Source organism: Camelus dromedarius, chromosome 21, assembly GCF_036321535.1.
Source record: "Camelus dromedarius isolate mCamDro1 chromosome 21, mCamDro1.pat, whole genome shotgun sequence".
NCBI classification, from domain to species: Eukaryota; Metazoa; Chordata; class Mammalia; order Artiodactyla; family Camelidae; genus Camelus; species Camelus dromedarius.
In genome coordinates, this window is record NC_087456.1 from 8,895,659 (window position 1) to 8,914,012 (window position 18,354).

Sequence of the window (18,354 nt, forward strand, 5' to 3'; positions counted from 1 at the left end):
AATATTGCATACATGTCATTATGTATTTGTCAAAACCCATAAAATTTGCAACACCAAGAGTGGAACCTCGTATAAACCGTAACTTTGAGTGATTATGACAAAGGCATAGGTTGTTTCAGGGAAATAAAAAGCAATCAACAGTGGAATTAGTATAGTGCATGGATAAGTATTTTTAATTCTGTTGTGCACCTTTGCATCAGTACCTGACACTGGGGTCATAGTGGCCAATGTCCCTGTTTCAGGTTGTATTATTAGCTGTTCATATGGATCTAGTACTCCCGGTAGTATGCACTGTCTGTCTGCGGGAGGTGGCAAACCGAGTAATATAGTAGGGTTTTTTTTGTTTGTTTTGTTTTTGTTTTTGTTTTGAGCAGAGAAAGTTTTATTGCAGGGCCAAGCAAGGAGTATGTGTGGCTTGTGCACAAAAGAGCCACACTCCTCGTTTTTAATAATTAATTTCCAGGAATCTTTGACCTTACGAAGTCTACCACCCAGAAATGATCAGCAGATTTCAAAGGGGCAACAGGATCCAATAATAATCTGGTCATTCCAGGGTGGCAGAGACTTGCATGAGCCTCTTTCTGGCCATTACAACTGCAGTGGCAAGAACAATGCCAGGTCTCTTTCCAGGTGTTCTCTGCTTTGCTCACCCAGATCAGAAGCTCTTCTTCCTCAAGACCCACTAAGGAGGATAAGAGGGGTGGCAGAGGGCTGTCTGAGGGATGCGGTGTGAGTCTAGAGCACAGGGAAGAGTCCAGCTCAGTGTTCAGGGACTTCTGAGGTGACACTATGACGGGATACTGTAATACTTAAGAATAATTTGGCTTCTGAGTGTCTTCCAGTTATTGAATTCAGGTCCCCAGTGAACTGAGACTTTTAGCTTGTTCTGAACCTAAGAACCAAATGGTATTTAGGCTGAAGTGAAAAAGTTGAGCATCTATGAATGAAAAGATAAAGGGAGAGACGGGCATCACTCACCCATTTACTACCCTTTTCTACTTAGGTTCCAATTAAAAGGCAGCTCTGCTAGGCACCGTGTCTTGGCTGGAGTGAAAAGCCTTTGGAAAAGCAATGTGTCTGTGTGTGAAGGTGAGTAGAAAGAGTAACTCTGCAGTCTGGATGTCTTCCCTTATTTTTTTTCCTAGTGTGTTTCACATGTCATTTAACTGAATTATTGGTAAATGGTCCTTTGTTGGAAGAATTTTTTAAAGGTCTAGCAGGTCTTATACATCATGTATTCACGTTACTTAATCTATAAGTAATTAGTTTAATGGTGGTGTTGAATTTTGTGGGGAAGATGTGGGGCGAAAGTAGATGACATACAGTTACACCAAAATGTATTTATTTATTTACTTTTTTATTTCACCATTTAGGAGTAATCTCTCTTAAAGTTTTATTCTCACATTTATTCAGCATGTTATTTACTCCATAGTATTTACTGAGGAAGGTTTCCCATGTGCCAGGACGTTCCACGTAGGGAGAGGGCTCAATAGAGAAGTCTTGTCTCTGCTCTCATGGAGTTCATTTTGTACTTAGGTAGGCAGACAATAAACAAGAAAATAAATCAGTAAACAAATTAAAAATAGAATATATAAAATAGCATGTTAAAAAGTGATGTGTTACAGAGAACAAAAACATTTCTATGATAAATTATTATGGTACAGTGAGGTGAGTCAATATTTGAAATGATGAGGTGAGGTGCCATAAATTTCCAAACTACCCATTTAAATAAAGTACACCAAAGATTCAGAAATTGATAAATAGAGAAAAATATTTTATATACCAAGACATCACTCATGTATCCTACTCTATTTACTAAGGCAAGGCAAGATATTTAAAAAAATATTTAAAAATATTTTACTTTGGATTTCATTAAATTAATTTGTTGGAAATCTATTTTGACATCTTATGGAATTAAGATGGAACTTTAAGAACACTAATACATATAAAATTCATATATACAACAAACTCAGCCTTCCCAAGACACAAAAAGTTGAAAATAAATATAGGTAAACTTTGGAAAAACATAAACACATAGCTAAAATCCAGGTAGGAGAATTTAATCATTGTTTGACATACTAAGGTCCTCATTTTTTTATATACACATTGACAAGCTTGGGTATCTTCCTAAATTATTATCAGATTACAAGCATCAGATTAGTTTTAGGGAAAGAACTGCTAGAAAGAGATACACCAAAAGCAGCAAGATGTGACAGCTGATAGCTTGGAAGAATTAAAAAACAAAAGAAGAAGAAAAAAAGGCGTTCCCTGTAACTTTTAATCTGGCTACGAAGTGTCCTACGGGAATCAATGTGTTCTGGTGACACTATTGTATGTTTGGTATTGGTCCTGATGTTAATGATCTTGAGTCATCAAGAAACATTTATATCAGCTGAAAATGATAGTTCACGTTTAATAAACTTCACAAAGATTTCCCTGGAACTTCAGATCTTTGAGGGCCAAAACCCTGTCTATCCTGTACCTCACTGTCAACCCAAGACTCTTATGATGCCTGACATAAAAATAGGCAATCAAACTGTTGCTGAAAAATGAACCTAATTGCATTCCAAACTGATTAAAAACTTACCTAGCTGGAGGGTAGTTTTTACTTTTGCAATAAACTGTAATTTAAGTCTCACCCAAGTGAGTTCCCTCCCTGAAAAAGCCTTGCATATTTAAATTCCATCTACTTATGTTCTTATAGAAAAAAAAACACTATTCATAACACAGTTACAGGGCACAATTATTGTATAACCATTTTGACTGAAACTCTAAGGGAACCTAAATTTCTTGTGTTCTTTTCAGAAATTTTTTGTCCAAACCCCCAACTATTCTTATCAGGAACCACACAGGAGCTTCTCTGGAGACCTTCCCTGTGAAAAAAAGTACGACGGGCCATCTGTATCTACAGATGCCACATCCAAGGATTCAACCAACTGAGGATTCAACCAACTAGGGATCAAAAAATTAAAAAATAAAAAAACCTCCAGAAAGCTCCAAAAGGCAAAACATGAATTTACCCCAGGCTGGCAACTATTTACACAGCATTTACATTATATTAGGTATGATAAGTAATCTGGAGATAACTTAAAAGTATATAGGAAGATATGCTAGGTTACATGCAAACGCTATATAAGCCATTTTATATAAGGGACTTGAGTATCCATGGATTTTGGTATCCACGGGGATTCAGGAACCAATCCCATGTGGATACCGAGGGCAACTGTATCTTACCAATGTGACCCCCACCCAGATAGAGAGATGACCTTCAGCCTCACTGGGGAGAGCGCCCAGTGCGTGCTGCACAAGTGCCTGTCAAGGGAACGGGTTTTGGAGCAGCCCTGCAAATGCAAACATTCTGGTCCTGCTGGTCAGTGTACCCCACTCCCTAGAAGGATCAGCACATCTTGGTGAAACCTGCACATTTCTACAGTGACAGTCACTTTTGCCTGTGAACGTGACCTTGTTATGAATGTCAGAGGCAAAATTACCTGGTTCCAAATGTACCACACTATCCTGAGATTGGCGATATTGTGATGACCCTTCCTTCTGGAGTGAGGAGTGTGGGATGGTGAGGAGAGGAGGGGGCAGAGAGTGGGGAGAATCAGTGAAGCCCAGCTTTTATACAGCATATTTTCAAAGCACTGAAAACAAATGCCACAGAAAATGCCCTGCTTGTGCCGTCTCTTTTCCTGGTTGTCTTTATACTAGATGGATGGGTGTGCAGAGCAAAAAGCCCAAGTTGATGTCAGTAATTTACTTCAGAATTGATAACATTATTGAGTGTAGGAGATGGCAGCGTAGGAAGACCCAAAGCCTATCTCCTTTCACGGGCACATCAAAATTACAACTATTTACAGAGAAACTATTGATGAGAATGACCAGAACCTACCAAAAAAGACCTTCCATAACTAAAGATATAAAGAAGGAATCACAACAAGATGGGTAGGTGGGGCAGAGTCGTGATAAATTCAAGACCCACACCCCTGGGTGGTGACCCCCACAGATGCCAGAATAACTACAATTGCAGGGGTTGTCTAAGGAGTGAGGGGTCTGAGCCCACACTGGGCTCTCCAGCCTGCAGGTCCTGCACCAGGAAAACTAGCACCCAGAATGTTTGGCTTTGAAGGCCAGTGAAGTTTACTTTTGGTCGAGCCAGAGGGCTGTGGGAAACAGACTCCTCTTAAAGGGCGCACATAAAATCTCACACCCAAGGACCCAGGGCAGAAGCAGTTGTTTGAAAGGAACTTGGGTCAGACCCACCTGCTGATCTTGGCGACTCTCCTGGAGAGGCAGGAAGCAACTGGATTCACCCTGGGGACACAGACACTGGCAGTGGCCATTTTGAGGAGCTCATTCTGACACGTGGACACTGGTGCTGGCAAGTACCATGCTGGACTCCCTTCCTCTAGCTTACTGGCCTCAGGACCCAACCCTGCATCCACCCACTGGCCTGCGGGCACTACTGCTGGGAGGCCTGAGGCCAAGCAACTAGCTGGGTGTGGACACAGCCCCACCCCCCAGTAGGCTGCCTGAAGATCCCCTAAACCCACATGGCCCTTGCATGCAGCCAGAGACCCGAGGACGCAGCGACACCCACCAGTGTGTGGACACCAGCCCCAGGACAGCTGCAGCCCCACAGTCTACCATGGCATGACCCAGTCTACCCACCAATAAGCTGGCACCATCCCTGGAAACCTCTGGGCCCCAGTCCTACCCACTATAATTGGCAAAAACCCTTTGAAAAACATTTATGCAATGTATGCAGAGAATAATACAAATACTCATGCCAACCAGTGCTCCTAGGAATCCAGCCGAATGAGATAATGCAAAATACAAAAATACTGCATGCATTTTGACCTAGGGTTTCATTACAAATAAAACTTGAAACAGGTTAACTCTACAGTAGAAATCTTGGGGTACACTAGGTTACACCCACTAGAATAATTTATATTAGTTTGCTTCTGTCATAATATTTATTTCTATTGTATAACTATGTAAACCTTAGATGCATGGAAAAAAGTACTGGAAGGCAAAAAAGTACCCAGCATTTATGAGTAGTAGGATTACGGATAACATTTGTCTTTTGTTCTGTTTTATAGTCTTTTGTAATTATGTTATTTTTATGACAAAAACATTACAGTTTAAAGAAAAAACAGACTTATCTGAATACACAAAATGAGATTGTATAAATAAAACCAGTGACTTTTTATATTAGAAAAAAATTAAGATTGCATACAGAAAAAAATCAGGATGAACTGTCACGGCGTGAGAGCTCCTGTTTGATCATGTTGTGTTGCCAGACTAATGTTTTTGTGGCTTTTTTCTTCCTTTTGGGAACACGTGATGGTCTCACAGTAAGTTTTATGAAGGGTTTGCGAAGGAACCCTAGCATCCTTAACAGTAAGCCTCCACTTATAATAAATGAAATGTAAAAAGAGAGATTAAAACATCTTACACTGTAATTTCAATTAGAAAGAAAATAATAGTGAATTCAGGCCATAGTACAACGTTTCTGTACTTTGTTTGAACCATTACAAAAAAGAATCATTCTTCCTGTTTTAATGTGGCTGGAGGAATAGAGTTCCCCTTTCGTTTATAACATAATAGTCTTCAGGATGGTGGTTGTGACCATCTACAGAAATTGAAAGCCACAAAGACCAGTTTTCGAATCTACCTGTGTGAGGGGAATAGCGTCCACCATGTGCCTCACACAATAGACATGTGCAGGACCATGGAGGGCTGAGCCCAGGGCTCCAGGGCTTGTTCTGGGCAAAGGTTTCAAACTGCTGTCTCCCTGCTTATTTATAACCCTGTGGTAATAAGACTACTGCGCTAGATAGATTAAATCAGGAGCAGAGGGGAAATTGAAAGATAAGCCTGTGTGGGGGTGTTTTTAACAGCAGAATTTATAGTTATATTAAAAAACCTCATTGGCATCCTCTAATGGGACTAGATATTAAGAGGAGAGAGGTTGTATTTTTCATGCATTCAGTGACCTTGTTTTACCACCTAGGCATGTTGTTTGCTGTGGTCTTCTTTATCTTACCCCTCACTGTTCCCTGTTGGATAATTCTAAAGCCCCCTAAAAGGGTTAACTACAGCCTTATTCTCCTAGAAAATGTTAAAAACTGTACTTGCCTCTTCTTGGAAGCCAAAGAGCAGTGAAAGAAAGCCTCCAAAAACAAAAAACAAAAAACAAAAAAACCCCGAACTGATGGAGTCATTTTTATAAAGAAGAGCTTTGACATACATTATGGATAGAAAAGTATTTACAGTAAAATAAATATATAGGACATTTAGAACTTTGTTTTTAAAGAAGTTTAGAATTTTAAGGACTCAAGTTTTACAAAAGAAAAAGGAGGAGGAAGGGATTTTTCCGAAGGTATTAATGAGAACACTGGTATCCCAGAGTTTTGCTGGGACACTTCAGACACTGCCCTCTATAAACAGACCCCTTAGAGGGCACTAAAGTACATAGTGTGTCCCACTGGTACACATACCACAGGCAGCCACCGTGGAAGAACTGAGACTTTGCTTTGGGTGTTTAAAAAATAATAAATCTTTTATAAACATCATTTACTAAATCAACATCTTGACTGGGAAGAGAACACACACAGCTTCTATATCAGTTGATTTAATAATAACAAAACCAGTGAAGTCAGCGTTAATGAGATCAATGCTAAAAAGCTTGTGGGGCAAACTCTATACTCATGAGAAACAGTTTTTAACTTCAGATGAACAGTTTTCTAGAGCAAACATTCCCAACAAATACAGTCTCCTAGAGAGGCTTTATGGAAATCGAAGTTTTGAATTTTCACAGAGGATGCCAACATAAACTCCAAAAAAAAAAAAAAAAGGCAGAATATCACAGCAGAACTTCTCACAAACAATCTAGTCAGGAACTCAATTTCAAGGTAAAATAATGAGTAGAGAGTTAAAATTAAATTAAATCTTTATCCTTCCTAATTAATGTCCTCTGTATTGTGGCTTGACATATAAATACACTATGCCCTCTTCCATTCCAAAAAAAAAGTATTTTGATGCTTTACTTTGGCCAAAGTCCTCATGTCAATAATCTGTTCCCCTTAATGTTCCTCATTGATGTATGTTATTTTTTTTTAATTTTAGGCTTTTTGAAAAATTAAGACTGAATTAAATTAGTTGAGACTTTTCATTTTCTATTTCTGTGCTAGTCTGCAGTTAATATGATCCAGGGCAAATGATTCTCTCTTCCTCTGAGAGACAGTCAAATGATCCTCCCACTCCTCCCCTTCAGCTACTTCATTCCTCATCCTTACAGACTAGACCTTGCTCGTCAACTGGATGATCAAATTCCCAAGTCTAACTATTGATTTGTTTCACTCACGTGATGCTCACATTAGTCATCCTCAAGCATAAATAGGATTCAATAACCATTTTATAAAAAATTTCTTTAGAAATTTTTATCTTGCCTAATCTGAACAATCTCATCATACACCATTTCTTCATGTGTTATATCTCTTAAAACCTGCCTCTTGATTTTTCCACATTCTATAAAAGTATAATGTCCATGGGAGGAACATTTTCTCTAACTAACAGCAACCAGGGGTGTGGCTGGAAAAAGGAAAAGATCACGGTCCTCTTTCATTTTAAAGGTCAGGGAGCAAATGTTCCAAACAGGTAAGCAACTTATAATGAAACCTCTTATGTAGGTATAATTCATAAAGATTTCAAAACATTAAAAAAAATTTTATTTTTGGCTTGATTCACTTCTTGAGATAACAAAATGCCATTTATTTGCATGTTAGAAATAATGCGTCACTAAAATTAGAGGGAAGTACTAAGTTTAAATTACCAGAATGCAGAGTCCCTCCTTTTAGAAACAATGGGGCCGAGGACTCCTTCAGTCACATTGTCCACGGGAGTGAAGCTGATAGTCAGCTAAGTGTGGTTACATACGGCGGGCTGATTATTTTTATCTGCAGCTCGAGATTTCCTCACAGAAGAGAAAAACCCAAAGGTCCTTACGGTAAAGAAGAAAAAGCCATGTGAGAGACTTACTGGTCATTTAGCCAGAAGAGCAGTTTATCTCAGAGCCAAAAAGACTGATAAGAGATGGCATCGTGTGGAACAAAGTGGCCTGCTCTGTGGGAGACGCAGGACCAAGCCAAGCCTGGAAGGGCGAGGCTGAGTCAACCTCTGATCCGGGAGACAATTCAGAAACTACTGAAGCTGCGCGTTGTGGTAACTCTCTTAAGTGGTGTTCAGCACACCTTTCATTTAGTAAATATTTACGGAGCACCTCTCTGGACCAGGGGCAGTTCTAAGGCTTGCTATGTGTCCATCAGTGAAGATGGACAGAAATCCCTGCCTTGATGGAGTTTGCTTTCTAGTGAAGGAAGAGACTAGAAATAAGATAATTAATAAATTATATCACAGGGGATAAAGGCTGTGAAAAAATAGAGCAGAGTAAGAGCGATCAGGCATGCGGATGTGTGGGAGATACCATCTTTAACACGGTGGTGAGAGTAGGCCTCGTTGAGGAGTGTTTTTAAAGTGAGATCTTTTCTGTGTGTGTATCTTTCTATTTTCGTCTCATTTTAATTTCCTAGTAAGTCTTCAAACTGCTTATGCTTTTTCAAAAAAAAAAAAAAAAAAAGAGGAGATTCTTTTTTATGCCCTGGTTAGAGAGGGAAGTTGGAATGGGGTGGGTGGCCTGACAGTGAGACTAGCAGGGGAAGGACCAGCTAGAAATACTAGTGAAAGCGCTGAGGTGACGGTCAGTATCCAGCAGAAAGCAGCGTTGTGATCAGTTAGTGATACCTTCCAGGGCTTTTGCTGCATCGGGAGAAAGAAGGATTTTGTTGGGTAAAACTGCTGCTCGTCTCCCTCAGGGAATGCTGCCCCAACTCTCTACCAAGTTAGATGGTGCGTCTTCACCTTGTCCTAAACTCACCCCAGGTTTCACAGTTTTAACCTCCTAACACTGAACTTGGTGAGCAGATCTGTCTTAGACTCTTATCACATAACTGATGATTTCATATGCCTCCTCAATCCTCAGCTTTCCCAGGTGCAGGATGTCTAGTTACCACATGCCTTTCCTCCCTCCCCCCGCATTGTGTGGGCTTTCCCCACGCTCATTAAATCCTCTCTCATCTTGTCCTCTGAGTCTCCGCTACCTTCCTCATCACCTCCCTCCTCCAGGACAATGAGCCCACTGTGAGCAGGGACCACCTACAGGCACACAAAATAATTTGCATTGAATGATTTTTGATCCCCACTTGTACAGTAGTCAAGATTAATAATAATAAGAGCAAGAGTCAACATGTTTGTTTGCAAAATGCTTTACCATTTACTGTCTTCTTTGCTCCCCAAAGCAACTCTGTGCAGTAGAGAGGCCCAACAGTTTTGTTTTCCCAAAGCCGAGAAGAATTTGAGGTATAGAGAAATTCAGTGACTTGCTTAAACACGTGAGTACGATGTCATTAAGAGTTAGGGCTTTAGTCCCAATTATCTAACTCAAAATTTTGAAACCACCTGCATATTCCATTGATAATTGTAGTTGCCCATTTCGGAACCTGATTCTGTATCACTGAAATTCAGGATCCAGAACTGTATTGTACAAAGCTGAAACATTTCCTTTTTCTCTTTCAATATTCCTTTTTTCTCTATTTAATTGGATTTGTTTTAGCTCCTCTGGTATATTGAGCCAGTATCCTAGAGAACAGTACGCAATCTCTCCTCTTACACTCTGTTCTGAGTTATTAGCCTATAACAAAATGACAATATTTCTGTAACGGTATCTGTCCATATTAAGGTTTTACGAAAACTTTCTGGTTCATTCACAAGACTTGTAAGTTTTTTCTCCAATCTAACCTCCCCAGCTTGACAACTCACGAGTGAAAAAAATATTATCTGCACATTTGATATTTTACTGTGTATTTACTGCATCAGTAATTGGTGATGAATGTTAAACAAGAAAGTCGTGATCACTGAGGAATAATACTGACTCCTCCCTTCAGAGCCCATTAATCCTTGCCTACTGTTTCTGCTTCTAATCCGTTCCCATTTCTGTACAGAAAGCCTCTTTGTCCACAGTCAGACAAAGCCTTAAATCTTCATTGGAATTATGCATGGAGTTCAAAGCTATTAAGGCCACTCTGTTTCCTGCATTACCCTCTGTTCACATTAACCGCCATCAACCAACAGCACAACCGTTTCCTGACCATATACTCACTAAGGTTGCATCCTCTCACAGCCCGTGGACCACTCATCATCCAAGACCACTTTCAGGCCATTAGTCATGGAACCACTTAGTCTCTTCTCCTTGGAGGCCCGTATCGCGTGGCCGTACAACCCTCTACTCCTCCTCATGCATGAGTCTCAGTGTTGCCCTTCCTCATGCTGTGAAACTTCTGCTCTGACTCAGTCTCCTCTTTGTCTCAAGTGAGGCCATCAGCTAACTTCCATGAGAAGGTAAAGACTACCTGAGGAATGAGGAAGCACTGGTAAGTGTGGAGTGAGAGAACAATCTGTGTTCCAATCTTAAATCCCTAACGCCAGCCTGTACTTGAAACCTGAAGGAACTGGTATGGTGTGACTCATCATCTCATTCACGGAAAAGAAAGTGCTCATTAAATAACCCGCAAAGAGGCAGAGGCGCACTCCAGGTAAAGACCCTGGGCTTTGTAATTAGTAAGACCTGTGTTCACACTCATTTACTAGCTACGGGACCCTCAGCAAAATACTTATCCTACCGAAACTTTATTTTCCTTCCATGTAAAGTAGGGAAAATAGTAGTTTCTACCTCACTTAATACAGCACCTCATGATGAATGTCAGAAAATGTTAATTATTGTTATTTATACATGATTATTATTACTGACATTTAAAAGTGATTAAATACTTCTACTTATTGTCAGTTTTCATATACTCTCCTGAGAACTACTGCTGCTCTCCTAATTGTGAGCATTCACTGAACAGAAAACAGAACTCACACCGTCACTGCAGGGGAAGAAGGAAGCCTTGTGTAAGACTGCAGTGCAAAGCCGCTCACATTGTGAGGCCTAAATGTCTCAATGTTGTGGTAAATGATATCTACTAATCAAAATTACCAATAGGATACAGAAGTCATGAAGTAAAAATTGCATTGCTTTCTAGAATATTTTTCTCATGTTATTCCAATAGTTCAAATGGAAAACAGCAGTATTTCTGTATTAAACACAAATACATATGTGAAGAACCAGAAGCCAAACGAAGCAAGATATTTTAAGATAAATAAGACAGAGAATATTGTGCTTTCAGGGATACTTTAAGTTGTGCCTCCAAGGCTCCTGAGTGATGCATTCCTTTTCCTTTGCTATCGGGGTACGAGGATGGAAAAGTTGTGCAAAACTGATTCATAGCCATTCGTGCTGCCACCAAATATAAATAGACAAAACAATGGCAGAATGTGAAGTCAAATGGTTGTCTTTACAAGAGTTCATTTAAAAAATATTCTACAAAGTGCTTAAAATATCATTTGATGTGGCCTCATTCCTGCCAGGTTTCCTGCCTAAAACATGGTTCCACCTTTCTCCCGGTCTAGGTTGCATTCACCCAGCTGAGAATTCACTCACCCAAGAAGCTTCAGTCCAAAGTGATGTCTTTCTTTGGAACCCACAGCAGCTTCCTTTCTATGCCATTAAAAAAAATTAAATTGTTTTCTTGAAAACTAACATGAGCTCATTATTGAAAACATATGAAATACAGAAAGATATAAAGAATATTAAAATTGCCTATAAAAGCCTCACCAGTAGTTAGTATTTTACATTTGCAAGATTATACTTTGAAATTCTATTGACCATATAACATTGAATTCTGATTTTTTTTTCACCAAATGACAACCATTTCTCCCATCATTTCCCCCAAGTTTTATCTAAACACATTCCATTGTATTTGACATCTCATGTCTTGTTTTTTACCTATTAACTCTATTACATTCATTCGCTTGCTCATTCATTCATTCTTCAAACACTGAGTAGTCACTTGTAAGGTACCAAACTTTGTGCTTATGTGTTTTCTTTCCCATACTAAATTCACTTATGAGTAAAGGCCACTTTTTAAATTCTCCCCAAATTTCTGACTATAGACTTAATCAAATGAGAAGTATACAGTAAGTATTTGAGAATGAACTTATCAGAATTTCATTTATCTTCAACTTTTTGGAAACCATATTTTACATCAAGGTGCATCTCAAATTGTGCACATTGACTACCTTCCCCCTTTTAATAAAAAAAGTAGTAAGTCTTTAAGAAATTGTCTCAAATTTTCCTTTTAAAATTGGAAGTTTGACCACACTGTGCCACAGGAGCAAAGTTAATCATTTGTGGCAACATATGGTAGAAACAAGGAGTCAGTTAGAGTCTGTACTGAGCTTAAAAGGTGTTTACCCAGGGCAGGTGCAGGGGCAGAGAGGGCAATACAGGTAAAGAAGCAGACTCTGAAGACACAGCCCCATGTTGAAGGACATGAGAGTGTTCAAAGGTGATGCAGGTAATACGTGATGCTGGGAAGTCTTGTGAGGTAGGAGAACAATGATGAGGGATGTGGGGATGTCAGGCGAGCAGACGGGCCTCATCAGGGTTTGTCCATTGGTGGAAGGACAGTGTTCCTATCCTTAAAAATAAAGGAGCGGCCTCAGTGTGGCCAAGGGAGCCACACTGATATCCTGGATTATACAGTAGCTTCTTTCAATCTTGACTGTGAGTAGGGAAGGAGGATATGGTATTTGAAGCTGACTCACCTCCAAACTACCAAGATCCTGTTTACTTTCTTCTGATAAAACCATCATTAAGAAAAGGAGGCTCAAGGAAATAATTTCTGTGTTATGAGAGACCTGTACGTGTTCTGAAATGAGGCTCTTTTTATTTAGTTGCTCAGCTCTGAGAACACTCTTCCTTTGATGAAGAAGCAACGTGGAAAGGTCAAGTCATTCATTATTCTCACTCTTATCTACTCAGTATCTCAATTTACGCCATACTTTCTTGTGTGCAACATAGCAACCACAACAGAGGGCAATAAACACTTCTTTGGAACTTGTAATTTATGTGAAATGTTGGCATTGTGATTATCAACAAATAAATTCCGGGGAATTCAGTAATCAACCATGCTGTCATCTAAATAAAAATATCCTGTTAGTTCAGTGTCCTTCCTTGACAAAGTTACTGTAATCCTGGAGAACACCTCAATTAAAATCTTGTCTGGAAAAGGGCCAATTCATTTCAACAGAATAAGAGCTGAGACTCATAAAATCTGTCAAGTGACTTCACAGAGATTCAAACTCGTGCACTTGAAGATGCTGAAGCTCCCCCAGTATCTAGCGAAGCTCCTTTCTCTTGGTTGGATTGCTGTTATTCTTACATTCTCTTCTCTTGTGCTGAAAGCACACATTATCTAGTCGGGAAAAATACACTTAGGATATATAAATAGTCTCGATTACTTAAAGAAGGAAGATGTCACACAGTATTTCTGTTTCCAAGTTTGTCATTTTTCTTTCTTATTTTCAAATGTTTATGATATGGAACGGGCTCATTGAGGAGAATTTGGAAAATGTAGGAGGAAGATACGAAAAACTAATCAGTCACATATAATTATACTGCCTCGTGATAACTACTGTTAATATTTTAATTCTTTTTCTGCTAATCTTTCTTCATATATATTTCTATATACACACAGATAGCTTTCTTTTAAAAACACCTTCTTCTTCTTTTATAGAACAGAACCCACTCCTTAGAGACAGACTGGAATAAAATGTACGCTATATCAGTTTTTACTTTCTTCAGGAAAAAAATTAATTTCTGTTTATTAAAAAGGCATCAAATGACGACAGAAAGAGGGGTCAAGGAAAATGCCTAGAAGAAAATTAAGGAAATTAATATTTCCTAATCTCTATTTCCAAAAAATTTTATATTATGATCTATACAAAAAACACACTAAAATTTAAATAAAAGAATAATTTTTATCATAGAAGTAGCTAGCTTATTTTTATATGGATTCAGAATACACTAAATGAACTAAGAAAGCACGGCTTTTAAGAATTTGTCAAATTAATAAACATATATTGATAGTTTCTAAATGAGTGGCCCTGGAGTCTCAATGGGTCCACATCTTTGTAGATCAAAAATGTATTTGGTATGATATTACGTGCCTTGCTAATGATCTCTAGAAAAATAACAGGACATTTCTGGATGTTGCACAACAGATTCACAGATGACTGTGTAATTCTGGATTTTAATAGTTGTTTTTAGATTGTATTCTGCCATATTTACCCTGATAAATATAAAGAGTAAGCTGGACATCGATTTGAATTTCAATTTAAAACCATGCAACAAAGAGGAAGAAAACAAACAAAAGCAACTGACAAACTGGGACAAATAATTGCAACTTCTATCACAAACAAGGGTAGTTGGCTTCGTTAGAATTTAAAATTCAAAGACTAACCCTCCCCTAATCTTCCAAAGTATTGGCCAAAGGACATGCACCCAAGTCACCAAAAAAAGAAAGGCAAGTAGCCCAAGAATATATGAAAAAATGCTCAATCGTTTTGCTTAGCTGAAACTTCAGTAACTCTCCGTTATTTCTTAGGTTTTTGAAGAAATAACTTTTAAAAAACCTAAAAATTAAATTCTTGGAAATAGGCCTTTCTTAGAATTAAAATTCTCCATCACAAGAAAAAATGTTGTTTTTCTCCCCCATAATGGAATGGGTCAGTGAGCAATAAGATTAACAAATATTTGATGGTTGTGACTTTTTAATTGCAAGAAATCGGTGAGTTTTTCCCCATTATATCAGTTACTTATGGGAAATACTGTTTCTGCTAATGCTGGGTAAAGTACTATATTGCCTAACTTGTATCATGCAGCAATTCTCACTTCTGGCCTTACATTTTTCATCTGAAAAGCAAGAGCTGGACCAGCTGATCTCCAAAGCTATTCCTAGTGCTAACATTCTAATTTTATTTTGTTTTGTTTGCCTTTTTGTACACTTAAGTGTGAGATGTAAGTTAGTTTAAGTCTATGGCGTTTAAATGCACTTTTCTGTCTCCACCATTATAAAGAAAAAGGAATAAAAGATTTCATCTTGTGGCATAGGCTTTGTAATATATTTACTTTTTAAAGCCTTCAAAAGCCAAGAGAAAACAAAATGAATACCATTTCCTTCTAAGAAATGCCCTCCCTTCTGTATTTGGCTGGGTTCAGAATCCCTGTGGTGGGTGTGGCATAGCACAGTAATGCCTTTGAGATAACAGCTAAGTAAGAAGGTCAACTGTCTGGCAGGTGCCTACGAGACGCAAGTAAAGGTGGCAGAGCTCCCAGGACCAACATCAAACAGATGGCTCAACTATCCTCTGTTTAGCCATTCTCTTTCAGGTTTTCACAAATACCTAACCTGTAAACCACCATGACAGGGAAAGCCCCTTCCTGCTGCTACCCCTGCCTCTGAAAAGCAAAATGTAAATATACCAATTTAGGCAGCAAAATACCATCTAACACTGTTTTATTTAACGAAGTTGGCTTCTGTTTAATGACATCCCCAGACACCTACCTCCACCCTACCACCATTCCTAAAGCTACAGGAGAGCGACCACATAGCTCCAAACCTGGTCTACAAACAAGCATATTCTCCATTGTCTCCTCATTGTCTCTTGGCAGTTGACAAGATCTTTAGGGGAGTTGGAGGAACCACTAGTGTTTAAGCCCCTACTTCACTCAAAGCCTTAACTCTTGAGTTCTATTCCTCTCAGGACTTTAGGAAGTTTACAGTCATTACTCTCCCTTTGAACTCAGTCACTAAAATGACCTCGAGGCTAATAGGTAGACAGTAGCTCCCCCTCACAGGTCAGCTTGCCGTGCCTGATTTAGAAAAGATTTCTGTGCAGACAGTTGTAGCTCATTTCTTTCAGAGACAAATCCTACTTTGTTCCTAGTATCTAAAATTATTAAAATCAAAATCTCTCAGAACCTCCCCAGCATTTGTTAAGTCCACGCTGGGGAAGGATTGGCAGAGACATGTTAAATGCACTTGATGGCAACACCCATTTATTTCATTCAGTATTTAATGGGTATTTACTATGCACTTAGTAGAGGTCTAGAACTGTCTCAGCACTGGAGCTACAGCAAGAAAACTCTGTTCTTGCCTCATGGAGCTTGTTCAGAAACATAGGGAACAAGGCTTAGAACCTTTCAAATGGAGCCTCAAAATAAGTTAAAGAAATCCATATGACAGCCTTCAATTATATTAAGAATGGTTGATGAACCCCAGGTATAGAAATTTTACTGACTGAAACAAAGTGCCAGTAAAACTCCAATTCTTAAATCTAATCTTGCACCTGTAACTAGGAAACCAAACACTAGCCATTTTTTTCCCTTTTAAATTTTCTCATGAAAGAAAAAAAAAAACACTTTCAAGATTAGAAATAGATGGGAAAATTTTTTTCAACTTTATTCAGATATAACTGACATATAACATTATGTACAGATAGTTAACAGAGAACAATAAATTCTTCTGTTTTTGTAAATAAGTGTCAACATGAAGCCATAGAACAGTTGTTATGTCACACTTTTAAATCTATAAGAATTAACAGAAATGATACTTCCCCCTCATTGAGTTTCCTATTCACTATTCCCTTAATTATATCTCCCTTAATTGTCATCGTGGAGTCTCTAGATTTTATAATCCAAGATAGTAAGGTGTTTGTTTTATCCATCGCCTCCACACTTAGTGTCTTGGATGCTTGGTCAAGAATCTAAGCATTGTGTTGGACTGAAAGGAGGAGGGAATTCCAAAGTTTGTTGAACCCAGAAAATCTTTAGTACATCTCAGATATAAAATTGTTTAAATATATATAAAGTTCTATAATTGCGGAAGACACATTAAAAGGTTTACTCAGAAAGCTTCCATTTTCTTACCATCCTCTCATACCTTAACCCTTTGTGATACAGGTTCTATTCTCATCCTATGAATAAAATAGCAGTTGACATACAGGTTGGATTTTTAAAAAAAATTTTTCTTTACCTGATTCCAAAGGTAGCAAAGGATCAGAACAGAAAACTGAAAAAGCACACAAAAAATGAAATACTCATAAGCTTTTCAACTATTACTTAATTTTGATTTACTTCTAACTAATCTTTTTTTAAGTGTATCAAAATACTACTTTTGTTTTAATAAAAGTAATGGCAAAAGGAACATACTGATTTGGAGTTTGCTTTTTCTACTTACAAATACACCGTAGTTTCTCACATTAATAAATTTTTTCACTGCTTGCTGCACAGAATTTTACTCCATAAAGCTGCCTGTAAAAAATTCCTTATACTTCTGCGAGACATTTAAGAGTTTATATTTTCTCCAAAATTTTACATCTTTGCTCATAGTTCTAATGATTTCTTTGGGATAAACTCTAAATGTAACTAGTAGTTTGAATGTTATGTATATTTAAAACTTCTAACACACGAAAAAGTTACATTAAAAATTAAAATTTTGAGGGTGCTGGTCCCCCCCAATATGTTCACATATTGGTTGACATTTTTTATTCTTTGCCAACTAATAGGAAGAAAATGTTAACTCCTTTGATTTGCTGTTTAATACCTGTCATGTTACTTTTCTTACCTTGTAGTAGTCATTACAGGTTTACTCACAACTATGCAAATAAATCTTACTGATTCTTAATTTTCCAGCATTGTTTGAGAGATGTTTCAACAGAAAAGTTCTCACTCTTACCCACTCCTACCCACCCCAACCCTAATGACATTCATTTTTTCTAGAAACATGGCACTTAACGCACCCCTGTCCTTACCTTTTTCATGCATGTACATTTCTTCTTCAATAAAGCATTTAGTTGTTTCAAGACAAGGCCATAGAGCTGGGACCCAATATACCAATGGCCAAGCGTTGTTTAATAGTTCACCTTCCCAGGGGTGCTCTCCTGGGAGTACAGGGGTGACTAGTTGACATTAGCAGCTGGGAGAGCAACGGCCAAAACACTCGTGATTCTGAAATCCGTCAGGCCATGAGAGGCTTCAGGAGCAGCCGCTCACCACGGAAATCTCAACTATTGTCCCGAATTACGCCTGACTTAATGCCAAACACTGAGCAAGGGCCCAGGTGTGCGGACAGGCTGGAGCGCTCCAGGACCAAAGTGGAGTCCTGAGGGGTGACTGCCTCATGGTGACACGCTGCCTGGGCGCTAGGATTCTATTTTTAAGTCGATACCCTTTATTAAGTCAGTGTTCCGGAAAAGGGACTATGATAACAGCGCCAGCCCTTGTTTCCTTCCCACCCTTCCGGCGTGGGGTGGTAACAGCCTTGCTTACTCAGCGGCCATGAAACAGCAGTT

At 38.6% G+C, this 18,354-nt stretch overlaps 1 long non-coding RNA gene across 1 annotated transcript; it reads right to left on the reverse strand.

The window, feature by feature from the left end:
- Window positions 1–1,036: 1,036 nt before the first annotated feature.
- Window positions 1,037–18,330, reverse strand: LOC135318783 (uncharacterized). The gene is made up of 4 exons (XR_010377126.1): window positions 17,815–18,330; window positions 17,037–17,072; window positions 11,600–11,656; window positions 1,037–1,531 (listed from the first exon to the last, which is right to left on the reverse strand). It is a non-coding gene; the product is annotated as an uncharacterized LOC135318783 (long non-coding RNA).
- Window positions 18,331–18,354: the final 24 nt, after the last annotated feature.